Source organism: Orcinus orca, chromosome 16, assembly GCF_937001465.1.
Source record: "Orcinus orca chromosome 16, mOrcOrc1.1, whole genome shotgun sequence".
NCBI lineage: Eukaryota > Metazoa > Chordata > Mammalia > Artiodactyla > Delphinidae > Orcinus > Orcinus orca.
This window is the reverse complement of record NC_064574.1, coordinates 21,824,631-21,843,229: the sequence shown is the minus strand read 5'-3', so window position 1 is coordinate 21,843,229 and position 18,599 is coordinate 21,824,631. Positions and strand designations below refer to the sequence as shown.

Here is an 18,599-nt window from a genome sequence, read left to right as displayed (position 1 = left end):
TCCTTCCTCCATGGTCTCTTCTGAGGGTAAGGAGGAGGAGTCAGCATCTTCTTTGCTCCGTTCTGCTCTTTTCAGACACCGTGACTTCAGCACTACTATCCTGATCCCTTCCTCTCTGAATATCAAGGACAGTCTCAAGGCCAGGTTCTCCCTCCTCTTCTTTCTCAGCCCAAGTTTCCTCCTTTACACTCCCAAGGGACTTGAGCTGTATCTCTCTAATGGTATTTATCATTTTCTTCGTTGAAGCTGAAACCAAATGATTGGAAGTGGTACTGTTTACGAAATGTGTGGTGCATTGTAGGTGCTCAAACCGGTATCTCTTGCTATTATTACTACTATTAATAATGTCTTATCGCCTATATCAAACTCAGCTCCTTAATGACAGGCTCTGAATCTGATGTCCGATGCATCTTTGTAACACACATCTGGCCTGGAACTGAACATTGCTCATAATGCTATCAATATAAGGGGCCGGCGGGTAAAGGACAACATTTCAAAGGAAGGGTGCTGTAATGGTGTGAGAAATTCCTAGAACCTGAGTGGGAGCCAGAATCTTGCAGAGAAGACCCTTACTCCGGCCGCATCCAAAACAGGCAGAGTCCCAACTGTTTCATAGGGATGCATGTGGACCGCCTCCACGCCTGTATTGCGATGATGTAGGAGAGTCCGTCACTTCACCCCTCCTGCTCCTCCGGAAAGGGAGGCGGGACTATACCCCGCGCGCGGCGACCTGGGATAGCTGCGCACGCGCAGCTTCCGGCTCCGTGTCTTGGGAATTATTTGACGCCACCGCCTCGGCCCCACACAAGTCTCTGATCAGGCGCGCCGCGCACGCGCAGTGATCGTCTAGGCTCGGGGAGTTATTTGACGCTGCCGCCTCTGGCAGTCGGAAGTTGCCTGAGCAGAGCACAGCCGGCCGGCCCGAGTGGCCTTCGTCGACCCGGGCGCCCTGGGAGAGTCGCTGACGGGTGGACGGAGCGACCGCTTGAGGACAGCCGGCCGGGGCAGCGAAAGCGCCGGGCCTATGGCGCGGGTGGCGTGAGGCGGAAGGCCGAGTGCGGCCGGCGGCGGCGGCGCCCGCCCCAGCAATGCGGGCCCCGCCCGTCGCCTCAGGTAACCGGGCGGCCCTCCCCGTCGCGGCCGGACCCTCCCCTCTCCTCCTCTCCGGGCGGTCTAGGGATGACCAAGCCTTGTTTCTCGGCCCCGGTGGCTCCAGGGGCCCTTCGGAAGCGCATCTCATTTTGGGGGGGACCCACGGGGTCCGTGGGAGCTTGGTTGTGGAGTCGGCGGCTTCTGTCGGGTCTGTTCAAACCCGGGGTGGCCCTTGAGAGCTGCCCCGGCCGGGCGAAGCTCTTTCCTGGCAGCCTGGGGGAGGGGGCGGGTCTGGAGCGGAGCTAGACAACTCTGGCGAAGAATCTGGTCCAGCAGAAAGGTTGGTCGAGTGGCTGTCGCTCTGTGGGGACGATGCTGCCCGTTGCACGGTGACTGTCGGAGGAGGAAGAGTTAATAATGAGAATAAACAACTAGACCTTGTTAAGCGCTTACTATACGCCGGCCATTGTGCCAGACCATTATGTTCACCCCATCTAACTTCACAACAGTCCGGTAAGGGAGGATGATTATCCCCATCTTACTGACGAGGCAACTGAGGCCCTGAATGGTTAGGTGACTTCTTTGCCCAAGGTCATGGAGCTGGTAAATTTGACTCGAGATTCAAGTTGTTGACAATTAGGTCAGTGGCTCTCAACTTCGCTGCACGTAGAAATCACCTGGGGCAGCTTTTAAAGATTCCTGATGCCCACGTAGCAGAGCCAGGCCAATTAAATCACCGTGTTTGGGAGTGGGGTCGGTGGGGGAAGCCAGACAGCAGTATTCTTGAAGATCCCCACATGAATTCAGTGTGCAGCAAAGTTTGGGAACTGCTACTGTAGATAATTCTGCATCTCAGTAAAACGTTTCAGTGTTTCTCCAGTTTAAGTGTGTAAGAGAATTTTCTGGGAGTTTGTTTAAAATGCAGTTTCCACCCGCAGAGATCTTTTCATTAGGCCCACGGACTACTACACCTTGTGAAAGCCTGTTGGGGGTGGGAAGTAACTTTCTTTGCAGGATTTGTGAGTCAGCTGGACCTTTTAAAGTGCGTGCATCTCATGCAAAAACTGTTAGTTTGCAATTTTCCTGGATACACAGTACTCATGGTTATAGTGTCTCTGATCTCTGGGTCTTGTTTGAATATGCTGTTCTCTGCCTAGTCTGTCCTCTGTGCTTTCTCCCTGCTCCGCCCAGACACACACACTTCTGCTGTTTCTTACACACATGCATGTAGCCGTTTCTTCCCATCTCTGGCTGCGTAACTCCCAGCATTCAAGAAGCCTCTGTGACCCTCACACCTCTCACTCCCAACCACCTTGGGTCTTTCCTGTTTGCTCTTTAGCATCATCATAATGGAATTTACCAGTGATTTTACTGTGTTGTATTTCTGTATTTTATTAGATTGTGAGCAACTGAGCCATGTTTTCTCATCTCTGTATTCCTCCCAGTTCTTTGACATAGAGACTCACAAAGGTTTTACTGAATGGAATGTTTGTGTCCCTTTTATGTCACAGACTGCATGCTGCAAACCAATTCTTCTCTATTTCCACCTTTGTAAAAGGTGTTTGGTAGTTCTTGCTCTACAGAGTTTTGTGCTTTTTGCTTGAAAATACTCTAGTTAGGTTCGTTAACTTTTCATTCAGCAGTTAAATAAACACATTGAGTTCTTACAACTGGCGAGACACTAGGGAAGACTAACTATGTGCAGTCAACATTGGTTGATTTTTTTTTATTTAATGACTTCTTACCATATTGTGTCATATAGTAAGATTTCATGATGTTTTCTTTTTTTAAAAATTTTATTTATTTATTTATTTATTTATTTATGGCTGTGTTGGGTCTTCGTTTCTGTGTGAGGGCTTTCTCTGGTTGCAGCAAGTGGGGGCCACTGTTCATCGCGGTGCACGAGCCTCTCACTATCGCGGCCTCTCTTGTTGCGGAGCACAGGCTCCAGACGCGCAGGCTCAGTAATTGTGGCTCACGGGCCTAGTTGCTCCACGGCATGTGGGATCCTCCCAGACCAGGGCTCGAACCCGTGTCCCCCACATTGGCAGGCAGACCCTCAACCACTGCGCCACCAGGGAAGCCTGGTTGATTTTTAATATCTAGTTTTATCACAGTCAGATACAATCAGTTCTGTAGTGGAAACCTTTTTATTGCCCTTAGGCCTTTGCATGTGTTCCCTACTAAACACTGTGCCATCCAAACTAGTGTTTAGCTGTCATCCACTAAATGTTGTTACCTTGCTGGTACTTGGTAAATACTAGTAGATGGAAGTGCTGTTGGTAGTAGTTCATCCTGTTACCAGGAGAGATGACTTAAGAAGTACTTAATAAAGATTAAAACCTTGATGTCAGAGGAATTGACAAACTTAGTATAGATTTATTACAGAATGCCTGAACTGCTGTTGCCCAACATATTTACAAATTATAAAGGAAGGCAGCCCGGTAGTTCAGATTATATTTGTTCTTGGCTGGTCTTAAAACCACGTAAGGTTTATAAAAGTAAGTGACTGAGTGAGTATGCGTGTGAAGGTCATTATGAAGAGGTTTTTGGACAATAAATATTTTCTATAGTAGTTAAATATGGTAGAGTATGTGGACTGAATAAGAAACACATTTCACGTAATGACATTCTTTACATCATACAGATTGTTATAGAAAGAGTTTTCTTGGTTCTGTTTTGTGCTGTTTACTCAAATTTTAGGCTAAGGCTAATGTAGAAACTGATGGGATAATTTATGTTAAATTCAGATACTCAAGAAACTTGCCCTTGTTTCTCTGATCAGATATGGGCAGAGTATCCAGTTCTGGCCTCAGCACATGGAAGAAACTCAATCTTCAAGCCTGAGGTTTAAGTCTCTAGTTTGATCCCCCAGAAAAGGTGGAAAACTACACATGCTCAGTTAAAGACCAAAAATGACTCTAATCATGATAGCCTGAGCCCTAGAAATGGATTCTTTTTAATTTGAGGTACCCATCAGTGTTAGCAGATGTGTTCCCTGACATGTGTAAAGGGCTTTTCGATAGAATACATGATTTTCTTTGGTGCAAGACGATTAAACGTTTTAGAATTAAGGTACATGGAGTTTGAGTTTTAGATGCAGAAAATAGGTAGCTTGCCCAAGACTACATGGTTGGCTGTAGCACATCTAAGAATAGAATGCAGGTCTCCTTCCTCTGGACTCAGTATCCCCTTCCACCCTCATGTGAGATACGTCTTGTTTCTTATTTTTGTTGTTGTGTGTGTGTGTGTGTGTTGGGGATGGGGGAAGTGGAGAGAGTAGTTTGCTATGTTTGAGATATTAAGTTAGATATATAATGAGTGCTTGTAGTATGACATGTACTTTGCTATATAAACTGGGGATATTAAGATAAATAAGACACAGCCCCTTTCCTTCAGGAATCTATAGTCTAGTCAGGGTTGTAATAAAAGTATAGTATCTAAGGCAGCTCTGTCAAATAGAAATTTCTACAATGATGGAACTGTTCTATATCTGCACTGTCTAATGTGGTAGCAGTTAACCACATGTGATACTGAGGACTTGAAATGTGACTAGTTTAAGGAACTGAATTTATAATTTAATTTAAATTTAAGTAACGTGGTTATGGCTGCTGTGTTAGAGCAAGTCTGAGGCATAAAAGATGAGAACTGTGGTGGGGGTTGGAGCAGGCAGGGTATCCATACTTTTTTGGACAGACTAGCAAAAACTACCTGTTTTCACTTTTGGGGAGGAATGCAGGCAGAACCTGTCTCCTTTTCTTGTAACTCAGGTGTTTGATAGGATCCTTAACAAATCTGGTGCACAGGTGAATACATTCCTTTTTGGCCAAGCTTGATTGATATTTGCCTTGGGGGTCAATAGGACTACAACAGAAATATGAAATATGTTCCTTTTGCCTTTATTAGTTGTAAAGGTTATATGGATGACCTTGAATGCACTTATGCACCTTAAAATCCAGCATTTATTTACTCAGTTGATTTATTCAGTGTTTTGGCACCCTGTACCCTATTTTTCCTAAGAGAAACAAGGCATGCCTGATAGTGTGTACCTTGCATTTGTACAGCTCAAAGTATGTTGACTTACGTTGTTTTATTTGATCCTTTTCCTAAGTCACTTTAGCTAGGTACTGCAGGTATTCTCCCTGTTTTACAGGTGAGGAAACTATGACAAAGAAATGCCAAGTGATTTGTCCAAGGTCATATGGTGAGGTACGGAGTCAGAACAAAAGAAGGAGCTTTGGACTTCAAGGCAAGAGGTGGAGTTTCTTGTCCCAGCTCTACTGTTACTTGATGTGACCCTGAGCAAGTTGTAGAGGCTAGTGACATCTGTCTTGCTTAAATTTCTAGGCTTGTTATTGAACTGAAATGAAATAATATGTGAAAGCTCTTTGAAAATGATCAATTATGCAAAGGTACATTGTTATCAAGCAAGATCTGCAATAGTTTTTCTGTTGTAGGATGCCACCTTCGTAACTCATCACGTCAGTTACCATGTTGAATACTGCTGTATCGTGGATTTATTCATCATGGATTTCTCTTGTCTTCTTCACTATGAAACTTTCTTTTGGGCAGCCATTGTGTCCTATTCATATCTGCCTCCCTACATGTTAGGACAATACCTGACACATAGCAGATGTTTAATAAATGTTTGTTTAATGAAATGACTGATGTACGAATTTATAAAGTTAAAAAAAATCTGTTCTCTGTAATTAGATTTGAAGCTCCTTGGGAGCAAGGATGATGTTTATTCATTATTATAGTCCCTGTGCTTGGTGTATAGAAGGCATGTAATAAATATTGGCTGAGTTAATTGATGTGATTAATGCCAAGCTGTGGTCTTGGTGTGTCTACCACTGCATTGATCATTTTGGTAGTTTGTCAATTAGACCAAACCTTCATGTTACTTTGTGGTAGTACCTACAAGTCATAAACTGTTACCCAGCACACAGTGACCTGATAGTAGAAACATCCAGAGATTACCTAGAAAATGGATACATGCAGAGTTGGGAAGGCGATTAAGTGATCTGCAGGGTAGCACTGTCATCTTTGCTTTCCTCCTATCACTTCTGGAGTATTGAAAGTGGAGACTTCCCTGCTCGCAGCTCAAGTTGATAGCCAACAGAGCCTAGCTGGGAAGGAGACTCATAGGATCCTAACACAGCAGTCAAAGCTCTCAACCATCTGACTTCAGTATCTCACCATAGTGCCCAACCCTCCCTGCCCTCCCCTTCCTCAATATATTAGAGACACTGGAGTCTGCTTTCCTGCTGTCCCTTCAGCCTGTCTTAGATACTTCCGTCAAATTTCTTTAATAGGAATTCAGTTCCTTTTGTATTATTCCTATGATAAAGTTAAACTTTCTCTCATTCTCTGCCCTCAGTTTTTACTAAGTTAATTTCAAATCTCCAATCTGATGATTCATAGTATTCTTCCTCCATAAGAGCTATCGTTTGTTGATTGCTTACTGTGGACTAGATAGGACCAAACATCTTACATGTCTTGATTCTCTAATCACAACTCCAAAGTAGGCTGTTACCCTACTGTTATCTCCATTTAACAGATGAGGATGCTCAGACACAGAGATAGAGCAACTTTTGCAGGATTTTCCAACTTGCAGGTGGTGGAACTGGGATTTGAATCTAAGAAGTCTAGTTCCAGAGTCCTGGCTCTTAACCAGTCTCCTGTTTGTTTTCATGCTTCTCATCTCTGTGTTTAATGGCTACATTATAGTATATAGAGTTAATATGCCCTAATTGTGAAGGTATTCCATTATTGATGGACAGTTAAATTCTGATCACTTCCCAATCTTATGTGCAATTCACTACAGTGAATGAATGCCTCATGCATTTTTCTATTGAGTTGTTTATCAGGATAAATTAAGTGGTATTACTGGGTCAAAGCATCTGATATTACTATGTCTCCCACTATGTATTGGCAAAACATTCGTGCTATCTTTGGGTGAATGGTTAGAAAAATGGCATTAGGCTGAGGTGCCTTACAAGTGTGTCAATTTATCGGCAGGATAGAGCTACAAACAAGTCCATGGCAAGTGGACTAGGCAATCAAGGCCCATCAGGGTTTTGCCATGGTGCTATCCTGAAAGGTTGATGCACATATGAACATCTTTGCCCAGGAGGACCTAGGCTGTGAAACAATTCTGGTTCTTGAAACTACAGATGTTCTCTGAGATCTCTGGGTTGCTTTGGACAGCCTGAGGTGCAACAGCAAGAGGAGGTTCTTATTTGCGTGTTTAAGTCTAGGCTGGCCAGTGACAAAACTGGACCCAACGGGACTTACCCTGCCAAATCTGTGACATTACACTCTGCCCTCATCTTCTTTTTTCCTAACAGCAACAAACATGAAACAAAATGAAGTTATAGGACATCCATAGTTGGGTTATAAGCCCAGACCCTGGAGCAGAGGTGGGTTAGGGTGACTTTCAGGGCAGCAATGGCTCATTCATAGTGTATGCCTCCCTACCTTCCCTCCACAAGAATCATGCTAATTCAGTTACCAAAACTAGCATATGCCTTTATCTTTGATCAGAGGTGTAAATTGACCCATAGATGAGTTCTTTTTAGCTTACATCCTGTTTTTTTTTTTTTAAACTTGAATTAGTTGCCAACATTTAACGAGTGGACTTCACAGAGATGTCCAGATTTTCTGTGTCTCTTGAAAAACTGGATTATCAGACAGCACTGGGGTCTACATTCCTTCAAGGTAATAGTTGGCTAGGGCTGAGTAGTGATTGTGTCCTTTAAAGAGAACCTTAATTCTCTAATTTGCCCCAATGTGCACCCTACCCACTTCACCCCATGTTTGGTTTCCTAGACTGGAGGTTTTCATCCTTCCCAGACCTAATATTGGTAATGACTGCTTCAGTATCCTGAAATTAACAGATAATATATAACCTACCAACACATAGAATTTTTTAAAAATCTGTGAAACTAACAATAACAAATGAAAACCATAAATTACTATCCTTCCAATAAAATTGGTATTTCGGTAAAAATGCTCAGGTAGAGCTATACTAGAGGACATAACAAAATGGTCAGATGCTTGTGTCTACTTATAACTGAGAAGTAAGACAGTAATATGGCACTTTATATTTGACATTTTGAAATAAGGGCTAAGTAAGTAGCATGTAGTTCTTGTGATTGTGTTCCTGACAGCAGTGTGTGGTATTAACAACTCAGACACCACAAAAGGTATGGCCTTTGGTGATGTGATTGTTCTGAAATGGTGAACAATTCTTGGTATGGTAAGGTTCCAAACATAAAAAAGTTGACTCTTTCCTCGGTTTGCATGGTTAATTGTGTTACTGGAAAATTAAGTGTATATTAAAATAGCACAAAATATTTTGTATTTATGAGTAAAATGAAGTTAGATTTTTAGCCTTAGACAATTAAGAACAGAATGATTTTCTGGCAGACATTAGAAAGTCAGGTGAAATGTAGCAAAATTATTCATTGTGCAGGACTGTCACCTGGGTTACAGGATGTCTAGATATCCTGAATCTGCCCATAAATACCAGTAACATGCCCCAGTTGTTGCGTTAACCAAAAGTGCACTTAATATTTCTAAAATACCCTGGGGGGGCAGTCCTTTTTTTTTTTTTTAATTGAAAATCATTGCCCTAAACTCTTGAGTGTGTCCTGTTGGCCTTACCTCCTAAATCAGAGTGAGTTTTTATCACTCATTTTGCTAGTTTAATATTTACAAAATGATGCCTTAGTTACTTTACTTTGTGTTTCTTTGATTTTTTTTTTATGTTTGTTTCCAGTGTTCATTTTCTCTTCATTGTTTAATTTGCCTCTGCAGTTGACCCTTTCTGTTAGTGGGTTCTGCGTTTGCAGATTCAACCAACCATGAATCAAAGATATTTGGGGGAAAAAAATCCAGAAAGTTCGAAAAAGAAAAACCTGAATTTGCTGTATGTAGGCAGCTATTTACACGGCATTTATATTGTACTTACAACTATTTACATAGCATTTACATTGTATTAGGTATTATAAATAATCTAGAGATGATTTAAAGTATATGGGAGGATGTGCATAGGTTATATGCCACATACTTTTATATAAGGGACTTGAGCATCTGTGATTTTGGTATTGTTGGAGGGTCCTCGAACCAGTTCCCCGTGGATACCAAGGGACAACTGTAATTATAAGGTACATCTTTGTCTTATTATTTTTTGTCTTTTATGTATTCTGTTGAAATTTAGCAGCTGTATTTTTCTGTTACATGTGTTAAATATTTTAGTTCAACTTTTTCTCTCGGTCTTAGTTGCAGTATGTGGGCTCTTTAGTTGGGGCACGTGGCATCTTTAGTTGCGACATGCGGACTTCTTAGTTGCGGCATGCATGCAGGATCTGATTCCTGGACCAGGGTTTGAAACCAGGCCCCCTGCATTGGGAGCGCAGAGTCTTACCCACTGGGCCACCAGGGAAGTCCCTACCTTACATGTTTCTTGAAGCATTTATTTCATTTTCTTCCATGTCATCATTTAAACATTAATAGATTTGAAGAATTTAAATCTCTTACATTTAAAAACTTTTTAAAAATTTTAAGAAGAATTTAAGAGCTATTAATCCTGTTTTGATTGGTCTTTCATAGTGTTTTTTTCAAGAAAGATACTCCTGTCTTTACTTCAGAATTGGGAAGGGTGGTAGCTGTTTCTTAAAAATGCAAATTCCGAGGCCCTAACCCAGACCTACAGAATTGAGCTTTTTAGGGATGGAGTTTTGAAATCTACATTTTAAACCAAAGGGCCCCCACCCCAATGATTCTTATGTATACAGTGGAGTTTGAGAGCTAGCTTGTCTTTTTTTTTTTTTTTTTTAAACGTATTTTTCCCTCCAATAATGTATTATCCGAAATGGCCGCTAAATATTATTTAAATATTCCCTGAATATTTAAAAAACATCCAACTACTTTTTTTATACTAATAAATAGCTTAAAGCAAATGGACATTTTCAATTTTTATATGTATACAACATGCAAAATTTTGGACTTCCTTCAGTGGCATAAAGGGAACACCTTCTAACATCTTCCTTTTTCCCATTGATAAACCTTGGCATTCTGAAACATTCAGTATTCACTGTGTGCCAAGGACTTCTCAAAGATTCAGGAAGTGAGGCTTCCCCTCAAAAAAGGTTGACACACTTGTGGTGAAGATATCTTTACAAAGCTAACGAATAACCAAACGTGAAGCTTAATATGAATAGCCTGTAGTAGGCACTCAGAGCTGGTGAAGAGCGGTGACTGGAGGAGTCAAAAAAAGTTTTACCAAAGAGGACATTTGAGCTGTGCTTTGAAGTGTGAAGACTTCATAAGGTGGAAAGAGGTGGGGAACAGCATGAGCAGTAATACAGGGTATGAACAAACTTGTCGGTTTTGAGCAATCATCAGTAGTTCTTTGGGTCATAGCTTGGAGGATGGGGTGGGAAAGTGGCCATAGAAGGTAAAACTGGGAACGTGGATAGCAATTTCAATTAGAATTTTAGGCAAGGTTTTTTTCTTTAATTGGATAAAGTCATAACTTTTATATAAAAGAGTAAATGCCTGAGAGTAGCTGATAAAGTTTTGAAAAAGAGTAGTCAAAGTAAAGGGGGCTTCCTTTTCAGATGTTAAAACATTCTATAAAGCCACGGAATTTAAATCATTATGGCTGGACTTCCTTGGTGGCGTAGTGATTAAGAATCCGCCAATGCAGGGGACGTGGGTTCTAGCCCAGGTCCAGGAAGATCCCACATGCTGCGGAGCAACCAAGCCTGTGCACCACAACTACTGAGGCTGCACTCTACAGCCCACGAGCCACAACTACTGAAGCCCGCGCGCCTAGAGCCCATGCTCCGCAACAAGAGAAGCCACCACAATGAGAAGCCCGTGCACCATAACAAAGAGTAGCCCCCGCTCACCACAACTAGAAAAAGCCCGCACGCAGCAACAAAGACCCAATGCAGCCAAAAATAAAAATTAATTAATTTTTAAAAATCGATATGGCGTTAGCATAGGAATAGACAAATAGTTGAACAGAACAGATTTGTAAATAGATTCCTATATAAATGAGAGTCTAATATATGACAAAATCGGTATTTCAGGTCAGTGGGAAAGGACGTGCTTTTATTTTTTTGTTTTTTGGCTGCATTGGGTCTTCGTTGCTGTGCATGGGCTTTCTCTAGTTGTGGCGAGTGGGGTCTACTCTTTGTTGAGGTGCGCGGGTTTCTCATTGCGGTGGCTTCTCTTGTTGTGGAACACGGGCTCTAGGCGCGTGGGCTTCAGTAGTTGCAGCATGCGTGCTCAGTAGTTGCAGCACATGGGCGTAGTTGTAAGGATGTGTTTTTTTTGTTTTTTTTAGATGTTGGGGGTAGGAGTTAATTAATTTATTTTTGCTGTGTTGGGTCTTCGTTTCTGTGCAAGGGCTTTCTCTAGTTGTGGCAAGCGGGGGCCACTCTTCATCACGGTGTGCGGGCCTTTCACTATCGTGGCCTCTCTTGTTGTGGAGCACAGGCTCCAGACGCGCAGGCTCAGCAGTTGTGGCTCACGGGCCTAGTTGCTCCACGGCATGTGGGATCCTCCCAGACCAGGGCGCGAACCCGTGTCCCCTGCATTAGCAGGCAGATTCTCAACCACTGCGCCACCAGGGAAGCCCAAGGATGTGTTTTTAATAGATGATGTTGACACAGCTTACTATACATCTCTAAGAAAATAAAATTGGATCTTTCCTATACCACTTGTAGAAGTAAATTCCAGGTGATATAAAACTTAAATGTGAAGAATTATCTTGCATGGAAATCTAGTAACTCCATTATACACTTTAGGGTTATGTCTTTAAACTTCTGGACCTAGACGCATAATAAATATTTTATGTATTTTACATTATGACCCAGAACATATGCATATATAAAAAATGAAACAAGTCTCACAGAACATTGCTTACCTTTACTGTGTGTGGTGCCTTTATTGTATATTCTATTCCATATAATTAAAAAGTATTATCTATTTCATTTATTTTATGACCCACAGTTTGAAAAACACTGATATAGGGGATAGGAGGGAGAAATCACCTAAGCGAGACTCAAAACTAGAAGTTATAAAATAAAAAAATATATATTTGGCTAGAATAATGAAATTTCATTTCATACCTACCAAATTGGCAAATAAATAAATGTGTAAATAAATCTGGTTCTTGGCAAAAGATTGGGAGTGAGAGGAGGGAAGGGCTCTAATCCATTCCTAATGTAAATGGGAGTTGTTACAGCTTCTTGGGAATCTATCTGGCAAGACCTATTAACATTAAAAATACATATACTCCTTGATCCAGTTGTTTCACTCTTGGAAACTTGTTCCATAGAAATTAAAAGGCCACTACTTAAGGATATATAAGGAAGCATATTTATTGCATCATTATTTCCTGGTGACAAAATATGGGAAATGAAGTAAATGTAAATCATTGGGAGACTGAATAAATTGTACCATATCATGGAATATTACACAGCCATTAAAAAGAATCTTATTGGAAGGATATTCATGAGGTACTGGTGAATGGAAAAAAGATGTAGAAAAGTATATAGTCCCTAGCTATGTGTGTATATAAATTATTTTAATATGACTGAGTTAAGGTGGAGCAAAATACACAAGGAAGTGTTAGGTTGGTTAATCTATTCAGGGAAGTGAATTATTTGGGTAGGGAATGAAGACAAATATAAAGGGTAAAAAATCACACTAAAACCAAACAAAAAACCTTGTAGTATAATGTTCTTGTGCATTTATTGAAGAGATTATAGTGTGTGTATTATACTATATACTGTATGTATATGTATGTGTGTGTCTGTTTATATATAGGTCCATGAAAAAATGTTGTGTGGGTGTAAGTTATACTCCGATGAGAATGGCAACCTATCAGAGTCTCCCCTTTTTTCCCTTCCATTTTTTAAAAAAATTCTTATTAGTCATCAGTTTTATACACATCAGTGTATGCTTGTCAATCCCAATTGCCCAATTCATCACACACACACACACACACACCCCGTGGCTTACCCCCTTGGTGTCCATACGTTTGTTCTCTACATCTGTGTCTCAACTTCTGCCCTGCAAACCGGTTCATCTGTACCATTTTTCTAGGTTCTACATATATGAGTTAATATACGATATTTGTTTTTCTCTTTCTGACTTACTTCACTCTGTATGACAGTCTCTAGATCCATCCACGTCTCAACAAATGACCCAATTTCGTTCCTTTTTATGGCTGAGTAATATTCCATTGTATATATGTACCACATCTTCTTTATCCATTCATTTGTCGATGGGCATTTAGGTTGCTTCCATGACCTGGCTATTGTAAATAGCGCTGCAGTGAATACTGAGGTGCATGTGTCTTTTCGAATTATGGTTTTCTCTGGGTATATGCCCAGTAGTGGGATTGCTGGATCATATGGTAATTCTATTTTTAGTTTTTTAAGGAACCTCCATACTGTTCTCCATAGTGGCTGTATCAATTTACATTCCCACCAAGAGTGCAAGAGGGTTCTCTTTACTCCACACCCTCTCCAGCATTTGTTGTTTGTAGATTTTCTGATGATGCCCATTCTAACTGGTGTGAGGTGATACCTCATTGTAGTTTTGATTTGCATTTCTCTAATAGTGATGTCGAGCAGCTTTTCATGTGCCTCTTGGCCACCTGTATATCTTCTTTGGAGAAATGTCTATTTAGGTCTTCTGCCCATTTTTGGATTGGGTTGTTTGTTTCTTTTATATTGAGCTGCATGAGCTGTTTATATATTTTGGAGATTAATTCTTTGTCCGTTGATTTGTTTGCCAATATTTTCTCCCATTCTGAGGGTTGTCTTTTCATCTTGTTTATGGTTTCCTTTGCTGTGCAAAAGCTTTTAAGTTTCATTAGGTCCCATTTGTTTGTTTTTGTTTCCATTACTCTAAGAGGTGGATCAAAAAAGATCTTGCTGTGATTTATGTCAAAGAGTGTTCTTCCTATGTTTTCCTCTAAGAGTTTTATAGTGTCCGGTCTTACATTTAGGTCTCGAATCCATTTTGAGTTTACTTTTGTGTATGGTGTTAGGGAGTGTTCTAATTTCATTCTTTTACATGTAGCTGTCCAGTTTTCCCAGCACCACTTATTGAAGAGACTGTCTTTTCTCCATTGTATATCCTTGCCTCCTTTGTCATAGATTAGTTGACCATAGGTGCGTGGGTTTATCTCTGGGCTTTCTATCTTGTTCCATTAATCTATGTTTCTGTTTTTGTGCCAGTACCATATTGTCTTGATGACTGTAGCTTTGTAGTATAGTCTGAAGTCAGGGAGTCTGATTCCTCCAGCTCCGTTTTTTTCCCTCAAGACTGCTTTGGCTATTTGGGGTCTTTTGTGTCCCCATACAAATTTTAAGATTTTTTTGTTCTAGTTCCATAAAAAATGCCATTGGTAATTGGATAGTGATTGCATTGAATCTGTAGATTGATTTGAGTAGTATAGTCATTTTCACAATATTGATTCTTCCAATCCAAGAACATGGTATATCTCTCCATCTGTTGGTGTCATCTTTAATTTCTTTCATCAGTGTCTTATAGTTTTTGCATACAGATCTTTTGTCTCCCTAGGTAGGTTTATTCCTAGGTATTTTATTCTTTTTGTTGCAATGGTAAATGGGAGTGTTTCCTTAATTTCTCTTTCAGATTTTTCATCATTAGTGTATAGGAATGCAAGAGATTTCTGTGCATTAATTTTGTATCCTGCAACCTTACCAGATTCATTGATTAGCTCTAGTAGATTTCTGGTGGCATCTTTAGGATTCTCTATGTATAGTATGTCATCTGCAAAGAGTGACAGTTTTACTTCTTCTTTTCCACTTTGTATTCCTTTTATTTCTTTTTCTTCTCTGATTGCCGTGGCTAGGATTTGCAAAACTATGTTGAATAATAGTGGTGAGAGTGGACATCCTTGTCTTGTTCCTGATCTTAGAGGAAATGCTTTCAGTTTTTCACCATTGAGAATGATGTTTGCTGTGGGTTTGTCGTATATAGCCTTTATTATTTTGAGGTAGGTTCCCTCTATGCCCACTTTCTGGAGAGTTTTTTTTTGTTTTTTTTTGTTTTTTTTATTTGCGGTACGCGGGCCTCTCACTGTTGTGGCCTCTCCCATTGCGGAGCACAGGCTCCGGACGCGCAGGCTCAGCGGCCATGGCTCACGGGCCCAGCCGCTTCGCGGCATGTGGAATCTTCCCGAACCGGGGCACGAACCCGTGTCCCCTGCATCGGCAGGTGGACTCTCAACCACTGCGCCACCAGGGAAGCCCTCTGGAGAGTTTATCATAAATGGGTGTTGAATTTTGTCAGAAGCTTTTTCGGCATCTATTGAGATGATGGTTTTTCTTCTTCAATTTGTTAATATGGTGTATCACATTGACTGATTTGCGTATATTGAAGAATGCTTGCATCCCTGGGATAAATCCCACTTGATCATGGTGTATGATCCTTTTAATGTGTTGTTGGATTCTGTTTGCTGGTATTTTGTTGAGGATTTTTGCATCTATATTCATGAGTGATATTGGTCTGTAATTTTCTTTTTTTGTAGTATCTTGGTCTGGTTTTGGTATCAGGGTGATGGTGGCCTCATAGAATGAGTTTGGGAGTGTTCCTTCCTCCGCAGTTTTTTGGAAGAGTTTGAGAAGGATGGGTGTTAGCTCTTCTCTAAATGTTTGATAGAATTCACCTGTGAAGCCATCTGGTCCTGAACTTTTGTTTGTTGGAAGAGTTTTAATCACAATTTCAATTTCATTACTTGTGATTGGTCTGTTCATATTTTCTATTTCTTCCTGGTTCAGTCTTGCAAGCTTATACCTTTCTAAGAATGTGTCCATTTCTTCCAGGTTGTCCATTTTATTGGCATGGAGTTGCTTGTAGTAGTCTCTTAGGATGCTTTGTATTTCTGTGGTGTCTATTGTAACCTCTCCTTTTTCATTTCTAGTTTTATTGATTTGAGTCCTCTCCCTCTTTTTCTTGATGAATCTGGCTAATGGTTTATCAATTTTGTTTATTTTCTCAAAGAACCAGCTTTTTGTTTTATTGATCTTTGCTCTTGTTTCCTTTGTTTCTATTTCATTTATTTCTGCTCTGATCTTTATGATTTCTTTCCTTCTGATAACTTTGTGTTTTGTTTGTTCTTCTTTCTGTAGTTCCTTTAGGTGTAAGGTTAGATTGTTTGTTTGAGATGTTTCTTGTTTCTTGAGGTAGGCTTGTATAGCTATAAACTTCCCTCTTAGAACTGCTTTTGCTGCATCCCATAGGTTTTGGATTCTCTGTGTGTTCATTGTCATTTGTCTCTAGGTATTTTTTGATTTCCTCTTTGATTTCTTCAGTGATCTCTTGGTTATTTAGTAACTTATTGTTTAGCCTCCATGTGTTTGTGGTTTTTACCTTTTTTTCCCTGTAATTGATTTCTAATCTCATACTGTTGTGGTCAGAAAAGATGCTTGATATGATTTCAGTTTTCTTAAATTTACTGAGGCTTGATTTGTGACCCAAGATGTGATCTATCCTGGAGAATGTTCTGTGTGCACTTGAGAAGAAAGTGTAATCTGCTGTTTTTGGATGGAATGTCCTATAAATATCAATTAAATCTATCTGGTCTATTGTGTCATTTAAAGCTTCTGTTTCTTTATTTATTTTCATTTTGGTTGATCTGTCCATTGGTGTAATTGAGGTGTTAAAGTCCCCCACTATTATTGTATTACTCTCTATTTTCTCTTTTTTAGCTGTTAGCAGTTGCCTTATGTATTGAGGTGCTCCTATGTTGGGTGCCTATATATTTATAATCGTTATATCTTCTTCTTGGATTGATCCTTTCATCATTATGTAGTATCCTTCCTTGTCTCTTATAACATTATTTTAAAGTCTATTTTATTTGATATGAGTATTGCTACTCCAGCTTTCTTTTGATTTCCATTGGCATGGAATATCTTTTTCCATCCCCTCACTTTCAGTTTGTATGTGTCCCTAGGTCTGAAGTGGGTCTCTTGTAGACAGCATATATATGGGTCTTGTTTTTGTATCCATTTAGTTAGCCTGTGTCTTTTGGTTGGAGCATTTAACCCATTCACGTTTAAGGTAATTATTGATATGTATGTTCCTATGACCATTTTCTTAATTGTTTTGGGTTTGTTTTTGTAGGTCCTTTTCTTCTCTTGAGCTTCCCACTTAGAGAAGTTCCTTTAGCATTTGTTGTAGAGCTGGTTTGCTGGTGCTGAATTCTCTTAGCTTTTGCTTGTCTGTAAAGCTTTTGATTTCTCCATTGAATCTGAATGAGATCCTTGCTGGATAGAGTAATCTTGGTTGTAGGTTCTTCCCTTTCATCACTTTAAGTATATCATGCTGCTCTCTTCTGGCTTGTAGAGTTTCTGCTGAGCAATCAGCTGTTAACCTTATGGGAGTTCCCTTGTATGTTATTTATCGTTTTTCCCTTGCTGCTTTCAATAATTTTTCTTTGTCTTTAACTTTTGCCAATTTGATTACTGTGTGTCTCCATGTGTTTCTCCTTGGGTTTATCCTGTATGGGACTCTCTGTGCTTCCTGGACTTGGGTGGCTATTTCCTTTCCCATGTTAGGGAAGTTTTCGACTATAACCTCTTCAAATATTTTCTCTGGTCCTTTCTCTCTCTCTTCTCCTTCTGGGACCCCTATAATGCAAATGTTGTTGAGTTTAATGTTGTCCCAGAGGTCTCTTAGGCTGTTTTCATTTCTTTTCATTCTTTTTTCTTTATTCTGTTCCGCAGCAGTGCATTCCACCATTCTGTCTTCCAGGTCACTTATTCGTTCTTCTGCCTCAGTTATTCTGCTATTGATTCCTTCTAGTGTAGTTTTCATTTCAGTTATTGTTCATCTCTTTTTTTGTTCTTTAATTCTTCTAGGTCTTTGTTAAACATTTTTTGCACCTTCTCGATCTTTGCCTGCATTCTTTTTCCGAGGTCCTGGATCATCTTCACTATCATTATTCTGAATTCTTTTTCTGGAAGGTTGCCTATCTCCACTTCATTTAGTTGTTTTTCTGGGGTTTTATCTTGTTCCTTCATCTGGTACATAGCCTTCTGCCTTTTCATCTTGTCCATCTTTCTGTGAATGTGGTTTTTGTTCCACAGGCTGCAGGATTGTAGTTCTTCTTGCTTCTGCTGTCTGCCCTCTGGTGGATGAGGCTATCTGAGAGGCTTGTGCAAGTTTCCTGTTGGGAGGGACTGGTGGTGCTCTGGTGGGCAGAACTCCGTAAAACTTTAATCCACTTGACTGCTGGTAGGTGGGGCTGGATTCCCTCCCTGTGGTTGTTTGGCCTGAGGCAACCTAACACTGGAGCCTACCTGGGCTCTTTGGTGGGGCTAATGGTGGACTCTGGGAGGGCTCACGCTAAGGAGTACTTCCCAGAACTTCTGTTGCCAGTGTCCTTGTCCCCACGGTGAGCCACAGCCACCCCCCGCCTCTGCAGGAGACCCTCCAACACTAGCAGG

General features: G+C 40.6%; 1 protein-coding gene across 4 annotated transcripts in view; it reads left to right on the top strand.

The window, feature by feature from the left end:
• The first annotated feature begins 878 nt into the window (after positions 1-878).
• RALGAPB (Ral GTPase activating protein non-catalytic subunit beta) overlaps positions 879-18,599 on the top strand; it is a 100,331-nt gene continuing 82,610 nt past the window's right edge. For 2 of the 4 annotated variants that reach the window (XM_049699169.1, XM_049699168.1), the window contains exon 1: positions 879-1,113. The gene's annotated coding sequence lies outside the window, so the exon portion shown is untranslated. The remainder of the gene's footprint in view (positions 1,114-18,599) is intronic. The other 2 variants (XM_012534095.3, XM_004272840.4) reach the window with 1 other exon arrangement.